We start from the raw sequence: 19266 nt of genomic DNA, 5'->3' as shown, positions 1-19266 counted from the left end.
TTTTTGATGTGTAATTTCCCACGCTCCTAGATTTTTCTTCATATGTAAATGAAAGGTCCGTGCTAATTCCCGTTGAAAATATTTCATTTACTTTCTTGGTTGTATTGTCCTTTCTATGTTCAAAGCTGAGGCAAAAATACGGTAAATTTTGCTTCTAGAAACACCGCAGTTCTTTTGTCTGCACTCCGCATGCTGTAAACTAGGGATAGGTGACAAATAAATAAAAAAATAAATAAAAGAACACAGCTGCTGCTCCTGCTCTCTTTCTTGTGCTTTGCCCCCTCCTCTTTCCCAGGTGAGTGGGTTTGGGTGCTGGGCGGGGCCAAATGTTATACGAGCCCTAGGCGTTCTATCAGAGAGCTCCTTCTGCGTGGGCTGCTCTTTGGGGTCGGTGCTTTGTTTATTCTTCTGTTAGCTACATGCAGGGTTCTTTTCGTGGGTCAGAGTCTTGTACGATATTTTAGAGGAAACCAATCTAGTAGTACGTGCATTTATTGCATGAAGCTCTTTGGAGGTGATTAATTGTTATAGCACTTTTATGGATAGGATGTCAATGTTATTTTGTGTGTTTGCTTTGTTGTTCTATGTCCCTCATGATTTTTGCAGGGTTATAGGGCAGATGCCACCAGGTCTACCCCTTTTGTTGTTTTTGTTTTGTTTGATTTATTTTTCTTATTTTCTTTTTCGGAAGGGGGTTTGGGATTTGAGCGTCCTATTTTTTGGGGTTTGGGATTTGAGCATCTTAATTTTGTGGGTGTGGGATTTGAGCGTCTTAAGTTTTTGGGTTAGGGCTTTTAGGCATAGGACTTCAGGGGTTTAGTGTGGTGGATAGTTTGGCTTAGGTCTGTAGGGGTTTCGAGGATTTTTAGGGTTAGGGCTTGCGGCTTTTTTGTGTAAGGGCGGTAAGGGCTAGGGTTACAGGGAGTGCTGTTAAATGGAGTTCTCGACAACTCGGCCTCTGATTGGCCGTGCCGGCTGCCCAGGGAATGCTGGTAGGTGTAGTTTTCCGGCACAAGGCTTCCAGTAGGCTGCGTTGAGTGCCCAGAGCGTGCCGGGAAATGTAGTTCTGGGACTCCGGACTTCCGGGAGGCCATGTTGGGTGCCCAGAGCACACCGGGAAATGCAGTTCTCGGGGACTAGGGCTGGGGCTAGGGTTAGAGCTTAGGGTGAGGGTTGGGGTTAGGGTTAGGGCTAGTGAATGCTGGTTCTCTGTGTTTGCAGATGACGGTGAGCGTGTGTAAACTAATTCCAGTTGAAGAAGTTTCAGTTACTTGCTTGGTGACATTATCAGTTCAACATTAAAAGCTGCAGCAAAAGCAAAAGGGGAGTTTTGCTTCTAGAAACACCACAGGTCTCTTGTCTGCTCTTGGAATGTTTTTGAGATAAACCAGATTTTAAAAAACAAAGGAAAAAAAAAAAAACACAGCTGCTTCTTTTGCTCTCTTCCTACTTTCTTGTGCTTTGCCCCTCCCCTTTCCCAGGTGATTGGGTTTGAGTGCTGGGCGGGGCCGAATGGTATATGAGCCCCAGGCATGCTATCAGAGAGCTCCTTGTGCTTGGGCTGCTCTTTGGGGTAAGTGCTTTGGTTTTCCTTCAGTCAGTTGCAGGGTTCTCTAGGCAGACTGGAGCCTATGGATTTCTGGATTTTAAGTGCTTGGAATTCACTCAGTAGCGGGATGTTTAGTAGGGGCTGCTGGCTCACTGTTTTTTTTGGGATGGTGGGATACTCTTCTGTTTTTGAGCTATGTTTTAATCTCTAGATGTATAAACCCACTTGTGTAACTCTTCTGAGGACTAAAACCAGCTTGATTGAATGCTACATATGGCTTGGCAGCGTAGATGCGGCGTTACCAAGACACTGAGCAGAGTTGTATCAGAGTCACCTCTTTCATCTGCAAAGGGTAAGTCTGCGACTACCCCTGCCGAGGCTGCTGTGTGTGCATGTCTTTTTGGCATTTGTGGAGCTCGGTTGTTTTTTTTTGTGTGTATGTTTTAACTTTCTGTTTTTCTGAGCAGTAAATAGTGTGTGTGCTGAGCGTGGTTGGCAGGAGGAGGTGGGGAGCTGCTCAGGACTGGTAGGTTTGGTTTCTAGGAGTGTGCGGCATCCTTCCTGTGTGATGCGACTGATTGTTGGGTGGGAACGTTCCAGCTCATATGTCTTAAGCAATGTAGCTTGTGTAGTGTGTGTTGTGTGGCCCGGGTGCAGCTTGCTGTGGTGTTGTGAGTGAACAATCTCAGAGCTGGTGAGCAGCTGAAGTACCGGAGCTGGGAAGAGAGAGGCATTGCAGCAGGTACGCTGTGGCTGTGAGGTGCCTCAGAGTGTGCATTTCTCTTGTCTCTGCAGGTGCTTGGTTCAGTTGTGGAGAGGGAAGGGAAATCTTCATGTCAGGAAGCTCTGAGGGAAGGTGAGAGGTGTCAGCCTGGTCATGCCTTATCCGAAGCAAAGGGAAGACGCTCAAGTGTTTCCCTGTGAGGGTCCGAGGTGAGGCTGATTGGGATAGAGGAGCAGTGTGGCAGGTGGGTGCTTGCAAGCACCGCGGTCATTGTATCCTTTTGTGTTCCCAGGTGGCGTGGGTGATGCTGGCCGCTCCTTTCAAGCTTGGACCTAATTTGCAGGTCCAGAGGCAAGTGGAGTGCTGTTTTGAAAGGATAAAAGTAAAGCTGGGGTTGCTTATGTTGTTGAGGAACGGGTGCTACTGCTGGCAGCTGAATGTTTATCTTCTGCCTGTGTCTTTCCTTTGTTCAGGCTGAAATGCAGCGTGCAGTGCGCAGTGCAGGACGTCTCGACCCAAGCTGCCTCTGCAGTGACTCTGGTGTGTGATGAGCAGAGGTAACTGTTGTTTTTGGGGTGTGGTTGTCACTGCAGTTATTTTCCTACATCCAATAGAGTAAAACTCCAGTTTGCCTTTTAGAGGTGCTATAAGTGGGTAAGGAGAAGAGATGGAAGCATGTGCCACGTGGGGCAGGCAAGCGGCTGAGGTACAGGAGGGGATGAGAGTATGTGATTTTTTTCTGGGGATGGAATGGAATTGATTTTGTTGGTGTATAATCTGTTCTGCTCTTGGATTTTTCTTTCTAAGTTTAAAAAAAATAATAAAATTTGAGCTAATTCCAGTTAAGAAAGTTCCAGTTACTTGCTGGGTCGTATTGTCCTTTTAATATTCAAAGCTGCCGCAAAAGCATGGGGATTGTTTCTTCTAGGTACTCCCCAGTTCTCGTTTGCATTCTGCATGCTGTTGAGCTAAAGCAGATTTAAAAAAAAAAAAAAAAAATACAAGAAACACACACACAAACAACAACAACAAGAAACCACGATTGGGTTATTTGTTCTGAATGCAACTATCATTTAATCCCTTTGTTGTCCCAGGTGGTGTGGATGATACTGGCTGCACTGTTGGAGCTTGGACTCGGAGAGGAACACGTGAGCACAATCGTACGTTGCATCAGCAGTAGTCAGCATTGTGGAGAAGGTGAGCAATGGGGCTGGCGTGCTAGTGAATGCTCTTTCTCTGTTTTTGCAGCTGATGATGAGCCTTCAGTTGACTAAGATGACAAACGGTGCCTGTGTATTTCTTGAGGCGGAGGAACTTTACCATGCAGCAGCCTGAGAGCTAAGTTGGGGGGCGCCTGGTATTTGCATATCTGGGGTGGCTAATGGGAGCTGGGAGCCAGAGCAGCGTGGTGCCTGCTGGCTGAATATACTTGGTGCCGCTGTGAGGGTGGTTGAGGCTGGGTCACGTTCAGGCTGCTTGTGGCTGGGTCACCAGGCTAATAGAAGAGGCAGGATTATTTTGTAGTGTGAGTGCGTGCGCCAGGCAGGACAGTTTCCTTCTGTTCGTCTGTCTTGTAGTGTTGCTTCTACAACGTCTGTTCTGTGCTTCTCAGGTCTTGATATCCTCCTAACTTTTTACACCGGACTGACTAGACAGGGGACTCGGTAGCGGTGCTGAAGGGCCTCAATGCTTGTTTTGTCATCGTGATTCTGATTCGAGCACTTCTTGTCTTGCAGTCGCTGCTTGAACTGCAGATCTGTTTCAGGTCTTGTGCATCATATTCGGTTTGAGATCGCGTCTGTTTCCATCCTCACTCTTGCAGAAGTCATCTGGGCCACATCAGGAGCTCTTGCTTGGGAATCGAATTCCTAAGTGTGTTCTTAGGGGGTTTTCAGTCCCCATCCTTCTGGTCTCTTGTCTTGAAGGCAGGCTTTTTAGGCCTCCATCATCCCAGTTCTGGAAGCTGCTTCCAGTCGCGTGTCGTGACATTTGAGTCTCTGGTAGGGTCTGGTGCAGAGCACCTGTATCTGACTTGCTGTTGCTGTAGGGCTTTCCTTTTGGGGGTCACTTTTTCTTGCGCCATGTGTTGTGTGTTTTGTTTGTAGTGTTTGTGGTGTGCCTGTGTGTGTATGTGTTTGGTCTGGAGCTGTCCTGCCTGGCAGTTAGTGATGACAGCTAACATGGCATTGCATGGGTGTACTAATACATTGTCTGGACTGTTTTGGCGAAGACATCCGGTCTGCCTCTGGGCACGTACTGAAGGGCAGCTGGCACAGTCATCTCTGTGGTGTTTGGCAGATGTTGGGCGTGGGAGATTTGAGCTGCTTGCGAGCAGCTGCTCGCATAGCACTGGAACGGTGTGCTTGAGGAGGTCTGTCGAATCTTGAAAGCTTACAGATATGGGGTTTTGAAACTTTTATTTTTATTTCTATGCTGTCCCCAGTAGAGCGTAAACCTTTGGAGGAACCTGTCACAGGAAAGAGCTCCTTCTGGAACTGTTCAGCACTCGGTAGGCAGCTCGGTGACTGGCTTGATCTACTTCTGAGGTGCTGAGGTATGGGGGCTTCTGTTTTGAAACGATAATATTGTAAATGGGGTCCCTTTGTTGTTGAGCGATGGGTGCTAATGCTAGCAGCTGAATGATTGATTCTCTTGTGACTGTTTTCATTTGTTAAAGCTGAAACACAGTGTACGACACGGGACTTGACGACCAGAGCTGCTTTTGGCAAGGTGAGTAATGAACAGCTATAGAAGGTAATTTAGTGGTGCAGTTTTCACTGCAGTCACTTAACTACACCAAGTACAGTAAAAATCCTGTTTATATTTCAGGGGTGTTGTAGCTGGCCTAAGAGAGCAGATGGAAGCATCTTCCTCGAGGGCAGGTGAGGGCGCCGAGGTAAGGGAGCAGATGAGAGTAACTGTCCCAGCTGTGCTGTGGCTTTGGATGCTGCTTCAGCCTATGCTTTTGTTTCTCTTTTGCAGGTGTCTCGCACAGGCTGAGTGGGGCCAAGCTGCACTCTGAAGAGCAGCACGAGAAGGGCGGGCTGGTTGTGAGCTGGATTGGAGCAGAACTGCCAAGTAGCATGAGGTGAGTGCGAAGGGTCTTGCTTTGCAGGTGCCATGGCAGGCTCTCCACAGAAGCGGTTGAGGATTTGAGAAGAGGTTGCGGATGATCAAGGAGCGACACGTGCAGGGATGGCTTGAAAACGGTATGGCCGCTTTCTCTTCTGTTTATCAGGTGTCCCAGGCAACGTGGGCTGTGATGTTAGTGTTCAGAATCGGAACAAAGCAGGTGCTGAAATGCTGTGTCTGTTTTTTTTGTGTTGGGGTTGCACCTTGGTGAGTGTAGGGATGGGTTTTAAGTGGGTGCAGCAGAGGGCCTGGCCCCAGTGTCCTGTAGTGTGTTTTGACCCATCAGCATAGCCTTTTGGTTCTCAGGTAGCCTACTAAAGTAAGTGATTTTTCCTGCGAGTGGTATGGAATTGTTTTTTTTTTTTTTTGCCGTGATATCTGTTCTGCTCCTTGATTTTTCTTTTTATGTAAATAAAAGATCGAGCTAATTCCAGATGGAAAAAAAAAATCAGTTACTTTCTTGATCATTTTGTCCTTTTAATATTTGAAGCTGCAGCAAAAGCATGGGGGTTTTTGTTTCTAGAAACACCCTAGCTCTCCTGTCTGCACTCTGCATGCTGTTGAGCTAAGCCATATAAATAAGTAAATAAACCACAGCTACTGCTCCTTTCTGTTTTTTTTTTTTTTTGTGCTTTCCCCCTTGCACTTTCCCAGGTGATTAGCTTCAGGTTCCATGTGGGACCTAGTGGTAACTGAGTTGCAGGTATTCCATGACAGAGCTCCTTCTGCCTGGGCTGCTTTTTGTGGTAAGTGCTTTGTTTTTCACTCAGTCAGTTTCAGGGTTCTTTAGGTGGGTCAGAGTCTATGGACTGATGCGTTTTCCAGTAGAAACCGGTACGCGTATCTTTTTGAGGTGGCAACTGGTAGGATCTGTCACTGTAAAGCAATCTAGTAGTAGTATGTGCCTGTATTGCACGCAGCTTTTCCTCAGGTGAGTAGTTGTTATGGCAGTTTTACGGATAGTATGGTGATGTTACTTTGTGTGTTTGCTTTGTGGTTCTGGTTCCCTTCTGATTTTTGCAGAATTACGGGGCTTTTTGTGAGTCTTTGCCTGTATGTCAAATATTATCAAAGTTACAACCTTGCTGTTAAAGTGATGGAGCAGGGTTTAGGAGAAGTGTATCATGGAAGCTCCCTGTGTGAGCGTGTATCTGAAAATGGCAGCAGTGGGAATGTAAGGGGTAGTCTGTTTCAAGTTTAGGGACAGGTTGTTACATTTCTGGAGGATTTGCCTGTGTGTTTTCTGTCTGTCGAGTCTTTAGACCATAAAGCCTTCTAGGCTTTATGTCCTTGAATTTACGTATTAGAAGTACGTTTATGAGGGGTTGCCAGGTACGTTGTTCTTGGGAAACTGTGGGGTATGGTTCCTTGAGTGCATAAGTGCAGTAGTGACAAGAGAGTGAGCAGGGCCACCTTCTTCATCTCTGCAGAATAAGTCTGTTCGGGCACACTTCTCAGGTAAATGTAGTGAGCAGATGAGGGAAAGGAGCTGGGAACAGAGAGGTATTTCACAGTAGCATGTTGCATCAGTAGTAGTCAGCGTTGCGGAGGAGGTGGGTGTCAGTGCTGGCGTGCTAGTGAATGCTGGTTCTCTGTTTTTGCAAGTGATGATGAACATGTTTGACGTAATTCCATTTGCAAAAGTTCCTGTTACTTGCTGGGTTGTGTTGTCCTTTCAATGTTAAAAGCTGCAGCAAAAGCATGGGGATCGTTGCTTCTAGAAACACCCTAGGTCTCCTGTCTGCTCTCTGCATGTTTTTCAAGTAAAGCAGATCTTAAAAAAAAAAAAAAAAAAAAAAAAAAAAACAAAGAAAATAATAAAAAACAGCTGCTGCTGCTCCTGCTTTCTTTCTACTTCCTTGTGCTTTGCCCCTCCCCTTTTCCAGGTGATTGGGTTTGGGTGCTGGGCGGGGCCGAATGCTATATGAGCCCCAGGCATGGTATTAGAGAGCTCCTTCTGCCTGGGCTGCTCCTTGGGGTAAGTGCTTTGTTTTTCCTTCAGTCGGTTGCAGGGTTCTCTAGGCAGGCTGGAGTTTATAGATTTCTATAATTTTTAAGTGCTTGGAATTCACTTAATAGAGGGATGTTTAATAGAGGTTTCTGGCTCACTGTTTTTTTGGGATGGTGGGATACTCTTCTGTTTTGAGCTGTATTTTAATCTCTAGATGTATAAACCCACTTGTGTAATTCTCCAGAGGACTAAAACCAGCTTGATTGCATGGTACCTGTGGCTTGGTAGCGTAGATGCAGCATTACCAAGAGCCTGAGCAGGGTTGTATCAGAGTCACGTCTTTCATCTGCACAGGGTACGTCTGTGATTACCTCTGCCGAGGCTGCTGTGTGTGCATGTCTTTTTGGCATTTGTGGAGCTCGGTTGTTTTTTTTGTGTGTGTGTATGTTCTAAGGTTTTTGGTTTTTTTTTTGAGGGGTGAATAGTGTGTGTGCTGAGCGTGGTTGGCAGGAGGAAGCGGGGAGCTGCTCAGGACTGGTAGGTTTGGTTTCTAGGAGTGTGCGGCAGCCTTCCTGTGCGATGCGACTGATTGTTGGGCGGGAATGTTCCAGCTGGTGTGTGTTGGGCAACGTAGCTTGTGTAGTGTGTGTTGTGTGGCCCCATTGGAGCTTGCTGTGGTGCTGTGAGCGAAGAATCTGAGTTAGAGCTGGTGAGCAGCTGAAGTGCCAGAGCTGGGAAGAGGGAGGTCTTGCAGCAGGTACGCTGTGGCTGTGAGGTGCCTCAGAGTGTGCGTTTCTCTTGCCTCTGCAGGTGCTTTGTGCAGTTGTGGAGAGGGAAGGGAAATCCTCATGTCATGAAGCACTGAGGGAAGGTGAGTGGTGTCAGCCTGGTCATCCCTTATCCGAAGCGAAGGAAAGGTTGTTTGGTGCTTGTTTTGGCATATGATATCTTTTGCTCCTAGATCTTTCTTTCTATGTACAAAAAAAAGAAGTAAAATAAAAAAAAAAATGGTTGAGCTATTTGCAGTTAAGAAAGTTCCAGGTAATTGCTGGGTCGTATTGTCCATTTAATATTCAAAGTTGCAGCAAAAGCATGGGGATTGTTCCTTCTAGAAACACCCCAGTTCTCTTGTTTGCAGTTTGCATTCTGTTGAGCTAAAGCAGATTTCAAAAAACAAACAACAATAAAATTCTACCATTGGGTGATGTGTTGTGAAGGCAATGATCATTTAATCGCTTTGTTTTCCTAGGTGGTGTGGATGATACTGGCTGCACTGTTAGAGCTTGGATTCGGAGAGGAAGAGGTGAGCAGAACCGTATGTTGCATCAGCAGTAGTCAGCATTGTGGAGCAGGTGGGCATCGTGGCCGGCGTGTTAGTGAATGCTGTTACTCTGTTTTTGCAGCTGATGGTGAGCCTTCAATTGACTAAGATGACAATCGGTGCCTGTGCATTTCTTGAGGCGGAGGGACTTTACCATCCAGCAACCTGAGAGCTAAGTTGTGGGGCACCTGGTATTTGCATATCTGGGGTGGCTAATGGGAGTTGGGAGCCCGAGCAGGATGGAGCCAGCTGGCTGAATAGACTTGGTGCCACTGTGAGGGTGGTTGAGGCTGGGTCACGTTCAGGCTGCTTGTGGCTGGGTCACCAGGCTAATAGAAGAAGCGGGATTATTTGGTAGCGTGAGTGCGTGCGCCAGGCAGGACAGTTTCCTTCTGTTCATCTGTCTTGTAGTGTTGCTTCTGCAGTGTCTGTTCTGTGCTTCTTGGGTCTTGATATCCTCCTGGCTTTTTACACCGGACTGACCAGACAGGCGACTTGGTAGCGGTGCTGAAGGGCCTCAGTGCTTGTTTTGTCATCATGGCTCTGATCAAGCAGCAACTGCAAGACAAGAAGTGCTCGAAAGTGCAGATCTGTTTCAGGTCTTGTGCATCATATTTGGTTTGAGATCACATCTGTTTCCATTCTCACTCTTGCAGAAGTCATCTGGGCCACGTCAGGAGCTCTTGCTTGGGAATTGAGTTCCTAAGTGTCTTCTTAGGGGGTTTTCAGCCCCCATCCTTCTGGTCTCTTGTCTTGAAGGCAGGCTTTTTAGGCCTCCATCATCCCAGTTCTGGCAGTTGCTTCCAGTCGCGTGTCGTGACATTTGAGTCTCTGGTAGGGTCTGGTGCAGAGCACCTGTTCTGACTTGCTGTTGCCGTAGGGCTTTCTTTTAGGGGGTCACTTTTTCTTGCGCCTTGTGTTGTGTGTTTTGTTTGTAGTGTTTGTGGCGTGCCTGTGTGTGTATGTGTTTGGTCTGGAGCTGTCCTGCCTGGCAGTTAGTGATGACAGCTAACGTGGCACTGCATGGGTGTGCTAATACATTGTCCAGACTGTGTTGGCGAAGACATCTGGTCTGCCTCTGGGCACGTACTGAAGGGCAGCTGGCACAGTCATCTCTGGTGGTTGGCAGATGGGGATTTGGGAGAGTATATCTGCTTGTGAGCAGCTGCTCGCATAGTGCTTAAACGGTGTGCTTGAGGAGGTCTGTTGAATCTTGAAAGCTTACAGATATGGGGTTTTGAAATGTTTATTTTTATTTCTTTCCTGTCCCCATTAGAGTGTAAACCCTAGGAGGAACCTGTCACAGGAAAGAGCTCCTTCTGGAACTGTTCAGCACTCAGTAGACAACTTTTGTTTAATTTGTTTAAGGTGAAACACAGTGTACAACACGGGACTTGACCATAGCTGCTTTTGGCAAGGTGAGCGATGAACAGATGTAGCAGGTACTTTAGGGGTGCAGTTGTCACTGCAGTTACTTAACTACACAAAGTACAGTACAAATCCTGTTTATATTTCAGGGGTGTTGTAGCTGGCCTAAGAGAGCAGGTGGAAGCATCTTCCTTGAGGGTAGGTGAGGGGGCCGAGGTAAGGGAGCAGCTGAGAGTAACTGTCCCAGCTGTGCTGTGGCTTTGGGTGCTGTTTCAGCCTATGCTTTTGTTTGTCTTTTGCAGGTGTCTCGCACAGGCTGAGTGGGGCCAAGCTGCACTCTGAAGAGCAGCACGAGAAGGGCGGGCTGGTTGTGAGCTGGATTGGAGCAGAACTGCCAAGTAGCACGAGGTGAGTGCGAAGGGTATCCGTCTTGCTTTGCAGGTGCCATGGCAGGCTCTCCACAGAAGAGGCTGAGGATTGGAGAAGAGGTTGCAGATGATCAAGGAGCGACACGTGCAGGGATGGCTTGAAAAGGGTATGGCTGCTTTCTCTTCTGTTTATCAGGTGTCCCAGGCAACGTGGGCTGTGATGTTAGTCTTTAGAATAGGAACAAAGCAGGTGCTGATGGACGTCTTCTTTGGTAGGCAAAGAGGTGTCCGAAGCCCCGTCCTGTGTAGCCTGAGCACGCCTCGCTGAGTATGAAGCTTGCTTTCCAGCAGTTCCCAAAACTGTTGAAGCTGAAATGCTGTGTCTGTGTTTGTGTTGGGGTTGCACCTTGGTGAGTGTCGGGATGGGTTTTAATTCAGTGAAGCGGAGGGCCTAGCCCCAGTGTCCTATAGTGTGTTTGACCCATAAGCACAGCCTTTTGGTTCTCAGATAGCCTACTGAAGTAAGTGATTTTTCCTGTGAGTGGAATGCAATTGATTTTTTTCTTTTTTTGGCGTGTAATCAGTTTTTCTCCTAGACTTTTCTTTCTATGTAAATAAAAGATACGAAGAAAAAGAAAAGGTACGTTGTTTTTGGGAAACCGTGGGGTAGGGTTCCTTGACCACATAAGTGCAGTAGTGCCTAGAGAGTGAGCAGGGTCACCTCCTTCATCTCTAGAAAGTAAGTCTGTTTGGGCACACTTCAGCGTGGTGCCACCTGGGCACATTTTTCAGGTAGAGCTACTGAGCAGGTGAGGTAAAGGAGGTGGGAACAGAGAGGTATTGCACAATTATATGTTGCCTTAGTAGTAGTGAACGTTCTGCAGGAGGTGGGTATTAGGCCTGGCATGCTGGTGAATGCTGGTTCTCTGTGTTTACAGATGGGGGTGAGTCTGTTTAATTCCAGTTCAAAAAGTTTCAGTTACTAGCTTGGTGATATTTTCAGTTCAATATTGATATCTGCAGAGAAAGCAAAAGGGAATTTTTGCTTCTAGAATCACCGCAGATACCTTGTCTGCTCTCTGTATGCTTTTGAGATAAAGCTGATTTTAAAAAAGAAAGAAAAAAAAAAACATCTGCTTTTCTTGCTCTCTTCCTACTCTCTTGTGCTTTGTCCCTCATCTTCCCCAGGTGATTTGGTTTGGGTGCTGGGCGGGGACAAAAGGTATATGAGCCCCAGGCACGGCATCAGAGAGCTCCTTCTGCCTGGGCTGCTCTTTGGGGTCAGTGCTTTGTGTTTCTTTCAGTCAGTTGCAAGGTTCTCTAGGCAGGCTGGAGTTCATGGAGTTCTAGATTTCTAAGTGCTTGGAATTCTAGATTTCTAAGTGCTTGAAATAGAGGGATATTTAGTAGAGGCTGCTGTCTCACTGTTTTTGGGATGGTCACATATGCTCGTGTTTTTGAGCTGTATTTTAATCTCTACATGTATAAAAACACTTGTTTTAGTCTCCTGGAGAGTTTCAGCAGCTTGATTACATGCTACATGTGGCTTGACAGTGTAGATGCAGCATTGCCAAGAGACTGAGCAGGGTTGTATCAGAGTCACCTTTTTTATCTGCAAAGGGTAAGTCTGTGACTACCCCTGCCGAGGCTGCTGTGTGTGCATGTCTTTTTGGCATTTGTGGTGCTCAGTTGTTTTTTTGTATGTTTTAACTTTCTGTTTTTCTGAGCAGTAAATAGTGTGTGTGCTGAGTGTGGTTGGCAGGAGGAGGTGGGGAGCTGCTCAGGACTGGTAGGTTTGGTTTCTAGGAGTGTGCGGCAGCCTTCCTGTGCGATGCGACTGGTTGTTGGGTGGGAATGTTCCAGCTTGTGTGTCTTAGGCAATGTAGCTTGTGTAGTGTGTGTTGTGTGGCCTGGGCAAAGTTTGCAGTGGTGCTGTGAGCGAAGAATCTGAGTTAGAGCTGATGAGCAGCTGAAGTACCGGAGCTGGGAAGAGAGAGGCATTGCAGCAGGTACGCTGTGGCTGTGAGGTGCTTCAGAGTGTGCTTTTCTCTTGCCTCTGCAGGTGCTTTGTGCAATTGTGGAGAGGGAAGGGAAATCGTCATGTCAGGAAGCTCTGAGGGAAGGTGAGTGGTGTCAGCCTGGTCATCCCTTATCTGAAGCGAAGGGAAGACGCTCAGGTGTTTCCCTCAGAGGGTCCGGGGTGAGACTGTTTGGGATAGAGGAGCAGTGTAGCAGGTTGGTGCTTGCAAGCACAGTGGTCATTTTGTCCTTTTGTGTTCCCAGGTGGCGTGGGTGATGCTGGCCGCTACTTTCAAGCTTGGACCTAATTTGCAGGTCCAGAGGCAAGTGGAGTGCTGTTTTGAAAGGATAAAAGTAAAGCTGGGGTTGCTTATGTTGTTGAGGAACGGGTGCTACTGCTGGCAGCTGAATGTTTACCTTCTGCCTGTGTCTTTCCTTTGTTCAGGGTGAAATGCAGTGTGCAGTTCGCAGTGCAGGACCTCTCGACCCGAGCTGCCTCTGCAGTGACTCTGGTGCGTGATGAGCAGAGGTAACTGTTGTTTTTGGGGTGTGGTTGTCACTGCAGTTATTTTCCTACATCCAATAGAGTAAAACTCCAGTTTGCCTTTTAGAGGTGCTATAAGTGGGTGAAGAGAACAGATGGAAGCATCTGCCACGTGGGGCAGGCAAGCGGCTGAGGTACAGGAGGGGATGAGAGTATGTGATTTTTTTCCAGGGGCTGGAATGGAATTAATTTTGTTGGTGTATAATCTGTTCTCCTCCTGGATTTTTCTTTCAATGTAAATAGAAGTTTGAGCTAATTCCAGTTAAGAAAGTTCCAGTTAATTGCAGGGTCATGTTGTCCTTTCAATGTTATAAGCTGCAGCAAAAGCATGGGGATTGTTGCTTCTAGAAACACCCCAGTTCTCTTGTTTGTGCTCTGCATGCTGTTGAGCTAAGGCAGATTTAAAAAAAAGAAATAAAGGAAACACACACAAAAACCACCTCCAACAACAAAAAACACCATTGGCTGACTTGTTCTGAATGCAACGATCATTTGATCCCTTTATTTTCCCAGGTGGTGTGGATGATACTGGCTGCACTGTTGGAGCTTGGACTCGGAGTGGAACAGGTGAGCACAATCGTATGTTGCATCAGTAGTAGTCAGCATTGTGGAGAAGGTGAGCAATGGGGCTGGTGTCCTAGTGAATGCTGTTACTCTGTTTTTGCAGCTGATGATGAGCCTTCAATTGACTAAGATGACAATCAGTGCCTGTGTATTTCTTGAGGCAGAGGGACTTTACCATGCAGCAACCTGAGAGCTAAGTTGGGGGGCACCTGGTATTTGCATATCTGGGGTGGCTAATGGGAGCTGTGAGCCAGAGCAGCGTGGTGCCTGCTGGCTGAACAGGCTTGGTGCCACTGTGAGGGTGGTTGAGGCTGAGTCACGTTCAGGCTGCTTGTGGCTGGGTCACCAGGCTAATAGGAGCAGTGGGATTATTTGGTAGCATGAGTGCGTGCGCCAGGCAGGACAGTTTCCTTCAGTTTGTCTGTCTTGTAGTGTTGCTTCTGCAGTGTCTGTTCTGTGCTTCTCGGGTCTTGATATCCTCCTGGCTTTTGACACTGGACTGATCAGACAGGCGTCTTGGTAGCGGTGCTGAAGGGCCTCAATGCTTGTTTTGTCATCATGGCTGTGATCCGAGCACTTCTTGTCTTGCAGTCGCTGCTTGAACTGCAGATCTGTTTGAGGTCTTGCGATCTCAAAACGAATATGATGCACATCTGTTTCCATCCTCACTCTTGCAGAAGTCATCTGGGCCGCATCAGGAGCCTTTGCTTGGGAATCGAATTCCTAAGTGTCGTCTTAGGGGGTTTTCAGTCCCCATCCTTCTGGTCTCTTGTCTTGAAGGCAGGCTTTTTAGGCCTCCATCATCCCAGTTCTGGCAGTTGCTTCCAGTCGCGTGTCGTGACATTTGAGTCTCTCCTAGGGTCTGGTGCAGAGCACCTGTTCTGACTTGCTGTTGCTGTAGGGCTTTCTTTTAGGGGGTCACTTTTTCTTGTGCCTTGTGTTGTGTGTTTTGTTTGTAGTGTTTTTGGCGTGCCTGTGTGTGTGTACGTGTTTGGTCTGGAGCTGTCCTGCCTGGCAGTTAGTGATGACAGCTAACGTGGCAGTGCATGGGTGTACTAATACATTGATGGGACTGTGTTGGTGAAGACATCCTGTCTGCCTCTGGGCATGTACTGAAGGGCAGCTGGCACAGTCATCTCTGTGGTGTTTGTCAGATGTGGGGGTGGGAGAGTATATCTCCTTGCGAGCAGCTGTTTGTATAGTTCTTGAATGGTGTGCTTGAGGAGGTCTGTTGAATCTTGAAAGCTTACAGATATGGGATTTTGCTTTTTTTTTTTTATTTCTTTCCTGTCCCCATTAGAGTGTAAACCCTAGGAGGAACCTGTCACAGGAAAGAGCTCCTTCTGGAACTGTTCAACCCTTGGTAGGCAACTTCTGTTTAATTTGTTAAAGCTGAAACACAGTGTACAACACGGGACTTGACCATAGCTGCTTTTGGCAAGGTGAGCGATGAACAGATGTAGCAGGTACTTTAGGGGTGCAGTTGTCACTGCAGTTAGTTAACTGCACAAAATACAGTAAAAATCCTGTTTATATTTCAGGGGTGTTGTAACTGGCCTAAGAGAGCAGGTGGAAGCGTCTGCCTCGAGGGCAGGTGAGGAGGCTGAGGTAAGGGAGCAGATGAGAGTAACTGTCCCAGCTGTGCTGTGTCTTTGGATGTTGCTTCAGCCTGTGCTTTTCTTTTTGTTTCACATTTGTCTCATACAGGCTGAGTGGGGCCAAGCTGCACTCTGAAGAGCAGCACGAGAAGGGCAGGCTGTTTGTGAGCTGGATTGGAGCAGAACTGCCAAGTAGCACGAGGTGAGTGCGAAGGGTATCCGTCTTGCTTTGCAGGTGCCATGGCAGGCTCTCCACAGAAGCGGTTGAGGATTTGAGAAGAGGTTGCAGATGATCAAGGAGCGACACGTGCAGGGATGGCTTGAAAACGGTATGGCTGCTTTCTCTTCTGTTTATCAGGTGTCCCAGGCAATGTGGGCTGTGATGTTAGTCTTTAGAATTGGAACAAAGCAGGTGCTGAAATGCTTTGTTTTTTTTTGTGTTGGGCTTGCACCTTGATGAGTGTAGGGATGGGTTTTAAGTGGGTGCAGCGGAGAGCCTGGCCCCAGTGTCCTGTAGTGTGTTTTGACCCATCAGCATAGCCTTTTGGTTCTCAGGTAGCGTACTGAAGTTATTTTTTCCTGTGAGTGGAATGGAACAGAATTATTTTTTGGTGTGCAATCTGTTCTGCTCCTAGATTGTTCTTTCTATGTAAATGAATGATCGAGGTAATTCCAGATGGAAAAAGAAATCAATTGCTTGCTTAGTTGTATTGTCCTTTTAATATTCAAAGCTCCAGCAAAAGCATGGGGATTTTTGTTTCTAGAAACACCCTAGCTCTCCTGTCTGCACTCTGTATGCTGTTGAGCTAAGCCTTATAAAGAAGTAAATAAACCACAGCTGCTGCTCCTCCTCTTTTTGTTTTTTTTTTCTGCTTTCCCCAAGCACTTTCCCAGGTGGTTGGCTTCAGGGTTCAGGTGAGACCTAGTGGTAACTGAGTTGCAGGTGTGCCATCAGAGAGCTCCTTCTGCCTGGGCTGCACTTTTGGGTAAGTGCTTTGTTTTTCTTTCAGTTGTTTGGAGGGTTCTTTAGGTGGGTCAGAGTCTATGGACTGATGCATTTTGAAGTAGAAACCGGTACGCATATCTTTTTGAGTTGGTAACTGGTAGGATCTGTCACTGTAAAGCAATCTAGTAGTAGGTGCCTGTATTGCACACAGCTCTTCCTCAGGTGAGTAGTTATAATGGCAGTTTTACGGATAGTATGGTGATGTTACTTTGTGTGTTTGCTTTGTGGTTCTGGTTCCCTTCTGATTTTTGCAGAATTACGGGGCTTTTTGTGAGTCTTTGCCTGTATGTCAAATATTATCAAAGTCATAACCTTTCTGTCAAAGTGATGGAGCAGGGTTTAGGAGAAATGTATGATGGAGGCTCCCTGTGTGAGCATGTGTCTGAAAATGGCAGCAGTGGGCACGTAAGGGGTAGTCTGTTTCAGGTTTAGGGACAGTTTGTTGTATTTCTGGAGCTTTTGCCTGTGGGTTTTCTGTCTGTCGAGTGTTTAGACCTTGCAGCCTTCTAGTCTTGATGTGCTTGAAGTGACTTATTACAAGTATGTTTATGAGGGGTTGCCAGGTACATTGTTTTTGGGAAACAGTGGAGTAATGTCTCTTGACCGCTTAAGTGCAGTAGTGCTTAGAGAGTGAGCAGGCTCACCACCTTCTTCTGTGCAGAATAAGTCTGTTCGGGCCCATTGCGGCGCTGCCTGGGCACACTTCTCAGGTAAATGTAGTGAGCAGATGAGGGAAAGGAGCTGGGAACAGAGAGGTATTGCACAGTAGCATGTTGCATCAGTAGTAGTCAGCGTTGCGGAGGAGGTGGGTGTCAGTGCTGGCGTGCTAGTGAATGCTGGTTCTCTGTTTTTGCAAGTGATGATGAACCTGTTGGACGTAATTCCATTTGAAAGAGTTCCAGTTACTGGCCTGGTCGTGTTGTCCTTTCAATGTTAAAAGCTGCAGCAAAAGCATGGGGATCGTTGCTTCTAGAAACACCACAGGTCACCTGTCTGCTCTCTGCATGTTTTTCCAGTAAAGCAGATCTTAAAAAAAAAACAAAGAAAATAATAAAAAACAGCTGCTGCTGCTCCTGCTTTCTTTCTACTTCCTTGTGCTTTGCCCCTCCCCTTTTCCAGGTGATTGTGTTTGTGTGCTGGGCGGGGCCAAATGGTATATGAGCCCCAGGCATGCTATCAGAGAGCTCCTTCTGCCTGGGCTGCTTTTTGTGGTAAGTGCTTTGTTTTTCACTCAGTCAGTTTCAGGGTTCTTTAGGTGGGTCAGAGTCTATGGACTGATGCGTTTTCCAGTAGAAACCGGTACGCGTATCTTTTTGAGGTGGCAACTGGTAGGATCTGTCACTGTAAAGCAATCTAGTAGTAGTATGTGCCTGTATTGCACGCAGCTTTTCCTCAGGTGAGTAGTTGTTATGGCAGTTTTACGGATAGTATGGTGATGTTACTTTGTGTGTTTGCTTTGTGGTTCTGGTTCCCTTCTGATTTTTGCAGAATTACGGGGCTTTTTGTGAGTCTTTGCCTGTATGTCAAATATTATCAAAGTCACAACCTTTCTGTCAAAGTGATGGAGCAGGGTTTAGGAGAAGTGTATCATGGAAGCTCCCTGTGTGAGCGTGTATCTGAAAATGGCAGCAGTGGGAATGTAAGGGGTAGTCTGTTTCAAGTTTAGGGACAGGTTGTTACATTTCTGGAGGATTTGCCTGTGTGTTTTCTGTCTGTCGAGTCTTTAGACCATAAAGCCTTCTAGGCTTTATGTCCTTGAATTTACGTATTAGAAGTACGTTTATGAGGGGTTGCCAGGTACGTTGTTCTTGGGAAACTGTGGGGTATGGTTCCTTGAGTGCATAAGTGCAGTAGTGACAAGAGAGTGAGCAGGGCCACCTTCTTCATCTCTGCAGAATAAGTCTGTTCGGGCACACTTCTCAGGTAAATGTAGTGAGCAGATGAGGGAAAGGAGCTGGGAACAGAGAGGTATTTCACAGTAGCATGTTGCATCAGTAGTAGTCAGCGTTGCGGAGGAGGTGGGTGTCAGTGCTGGCGTGCTAGTGAATGCTGGTTCTCTGTTTTTGCAAGTGATGATGAACATGTTTGACGTAATTCCATTTGCAAAAGTTCCTGTTACTTGCTGGGTTGTGTTGTCCTTTCAATGTTAAAAGCTGCAGCAAAAGCATGGGGATCGTTGCTTCTAGAAACACCCTAGGTCTCCTGTCTGCTCTCTGCATGTTTTTCAAGTAAAGCAGATCTTAAAAAAAAAAAAAAAAAAAAAAAAAAAAACAAAGAAAATAATAAAAAACAGCTGCTGCTGCTCCTGCTTTCTTTCTACTTCCTTGTGCTTTGCCCCTCCCCTTTTCCAGGTGATTGGGTTTGGGTGCTGGGCGGGGCCGAATGCTATATGAGCCCCAGGCATGGTATTAGAGAGCTCCTTCTGCCTGGGCTGCTCCTTGGGGTAAGTGCTTTGTTTTTCCTTCAGTCGGTTGCAGGGTTCTCTAGGCAGGCTGGAGTTTATAGATTTCTATAATTTTTAAGTGCTTGGAATTCACTTAATAGAGGGATGTTTAATAGAGGTTTCTGGCTCACTGTTTTTTTGGGATGGTGGGATACTCTTCTGTTTTGAGCTGTATTTTAATCTCTAGATGTATAAACCCACTTGTGTAATTCTCCAGAGGACTAAAACCAGCTTGATTGCATGGTACCTGTGGCTTGGTAGCGTAGATGCAGCATTACCAAGAGCCTGAGCAGGGTTGTATCAGAGTCACGTCTTTCATCTGCAAAGGGTAAGTCTGTGATTACCTCTGCCGAGGCTGCTGTGTGCGCGTGTCTTTTTCGCATTTGTGGAGCTCTTTTTTTTTTTGTGTGTGTTTATGTTCTAACTTTTTTTTTTTTGAGGGGTGAATAGTGTGTGTGCTGAGCGTGGTTGGCAGGAGGAAGCGGGGAGCTCCTCAGGACTAGTAGGTTTGGTTTCTAGGAGTGTGCAGCAGCCTTCCTGTGCGATGCGACTGATTGTTGGGTGGGAATGTACCAGCTTGTGTGTGCTGGGCAATGTAGCTTGTGTAGTGTGTGTTGTGTGGCCTGGGCAGAGTTTGCTGTGGCGCTGTGAGCGTAGAATCTCAGAGCTGGTGAGCAGC

General features: G+C 46.9%; 2 long non-coding RNA genes across 3 annotated transcripts in view; both read left to right on the top strand.

Annotated features, from left to right (window-relative positions):
• LOC137851913 (uncharacterized) overlaps positions 1–5497 on the top strand; it is a 108400-nt gene extending 102903 nt beyond the window's left edge. The window contains exons 2-4 of one of the 2 annotated variants that reach the window (XR_011093567.1): positions 4717–4782; positions 4951–5003; positions 5389–5497. This is a non-coding gene — a long non-coding RNA (uncharacterized lncRNA). Of the gene's footprint in view, positions 1–4716; positions 4828–4950; positions 5004–5388 lie in introns of both variants that reach the window. The other variant, XR_011093568.1, reaches the window with a different exon arrangement.
• The window catches only part of LOC137851914 (uncharacterized), a 161077-nt gene that overhangs the window by 110438 nt on the left and 31373 nt on the right, over positions 1–19266 (top strand). The window lies entirely within an intron of this gene.

Source organism: Anas acuta, chromosome 2 (genome assembly GCF_963932015.1).
Source record: "Anas acuta chromosome 2, bAnaAcu1.1, whole genome shotgun sequence".
NCBI lineage: Eukaryota > Metazoa > Chordata > Aves > Anseriformes > Anatidae > Anas > Anas acuta.
Note: the sequence above shows the minus strand (reverse complement) of the source record. Positions and strands in the feature narration are given on the sequence as shown.